At 38.3% G+C, this 1,698-nt stretch overlaps 1 long non-coding RNA gene across 1 annotated transcript; it reads right to left on the bottom strand.

The window, feature by feature from the left end:
• Nucleotides 1-84: 84 nt before the first annotated feature.
• On the bottom strand, nucleotides 85-1,439 carry LOC130588500 (uncharacterized). The gene is made up of 3 exons (XR_008966976.1): nucleotides 1,386-1,439; nucleotides 733-786; nucleotides 85-142 (listed from the first exon to the last, which is right to left on the bottom strand). It is a non-coding gene; the product is annotated as an uncharacterized LOC130588500 (long non-coding RNA).
• Nucleotides 1,440-1,698: the final 259 nt, after the last annotated feature.

Below are 1,698 nucleotides of genomic sequence, written 5' to 3'. Positions count from 1 at the left end.
GGGAGGGAAAAACGGAGATTTTTGGGAATGTTGGGATTTTTGGGAATAAAAGGAGATTTTGGGGGAAATTGGGGGAATTTTCACCCACTTTGGCTCCTTTCTCTCCCTGGCGCCCCTCGGGGCCGCGGGACCCGGCCAGACCCTGCGGAAAAAAACCAAAATTATCCCAATTTTTTTCCCAAAAATCCCCTTTTTTCATAAAAACCTTTTTCCTCCCCAAATCCTCTTTTTTCCCCCATTTTCCTCCCAAAATTTCCCAATTTTTGCCCATAATTTCCCAGAGTTTTCCATTTTTTCTGGGATTTTCCCTTTTTTTTCCGGGAATTTTCCAGGATTTTCCCTTTTTTTTCAGAATTTCACAGAATTTTCCCATTTTCCCAGATTTTTTCCAAGATTTTCCCAGAATTTCCCCTTTTTTTTCTGGGATTTCCCAGATTTTCCCCATTTTTTCCCCAGATTTTTCCCCAAATTTTCCCATTTTTTCTGGATTTTCCCATTTTTTCCCATTTTTTCTGAGATTTTCCCAGAATTTTCCCATTTTTTTCTGGGATTTCCCAGATACTTCCCATTTTATTTCCCCCACATTTTTCCCATTTTTTTCCATGTTTTCCCCAGATTTTTCCCGATTTTTCCCATTTTTTCCCTGTGATTTTCCGGAATTTTCCCGTTTTTCCCCGAATTTTCCCGTTTTTTCCCATTTTTCCCGTTTTTYCCGGAATTTCAGCTCCGTACCCGTTTCCCGAGGGCTCCGGGGGGGCCGCTCTCCCCCGTCGGTCCCGGAGATCCCTGGAGAGGAAAAAAAATCAAAATTTGGAGCCCAAAATCCCCAAAATTCCCCAAAATCCCCCAAAACATCAAAAAAAAATCCCCAAATATGAAAAAATCCCCAAAATCTCCTAAAATTCCCCCAAAATCCCCAAAAAATCCAAAAAAATCCCCCAAATTCCCTCAAAATTTTAAAAAAATTCTGAAAAAATTCCCTAAAATTCCAAAAATTCTCCAAAAACTCCTAAAAAATTCCCCCAAATTCCCCAAAAATTCCAAAATATTCCCCAAAAATCCCCAAAAATTAAAAAAATCCCCAAAAATTCCCCAAATTACCGCAAAATTTCCTAAAATTCCTCAAAAATTCCCAAAAAATCCCCAAAATTCCCAAAAATTCCCCAAAATTTCCAGAAATTCCTAAAAATTCCCCAAAATTCCATAAATTCCCCCAAATTCCCCAAATATTCCCCAAAATTCCCAGAAAATTCCCAGAAAATTCCCCAAAAATTAAAAAAAATTCCCCCAAATTTCCCAAAATTTCCCAAAAATTAGAAAAAATTGCCCAAAAATTCCCAAATTTCCCCAAATTTCCCCAAAATTCCCAAATTCCGGGTCCTCACGGCCTCTCCGGGTTCTCCGTCCTCCCCTCGCTCTCCTTTGGCTCCGTCCTGACCCTGCGGAAAAAACCCAAAATTCCCAACATTTCACCCCAAAATTCCCAAAATTAAAAAAAAATTCCCGAAATATCAAAATTTCTGGGAAAAATCCCAAATTTTCGGGAATAAATCCCAATTTTTTGGGAATAAATCCCAATTTTTGAGGATAAACCCAAATTTTTTGGGAAAATCCCCGAATTTTTGGGAAAAAACCCCAAATTTTTATGGATAACCCCCGAATATTTTGGAAAAATCCCAATTTTATTTAAGAAAAAAC

The sequence above is a fragment of the Malurus melanocephalus genome, unplaced genomic scaffold, assembly GCF_030028575.1.
Source record: "Malurus melanocephalus ecotype Western Australia unplaced genomic scaffold, MMel_1.1 scaffold_5678, whole genome shotgun sequence".
Lineage (NCBI taxonomy): Eukaryota > Metazoa > Chordata > Aves > Passeriformes > Maluridae > Malurus > Malurus melanocephalus.
The sequence above is the reverse complement of the archived record's forward strand: the minus strand, read 5'-3'. Positions and strand labels throughout refer to the sequence as shown.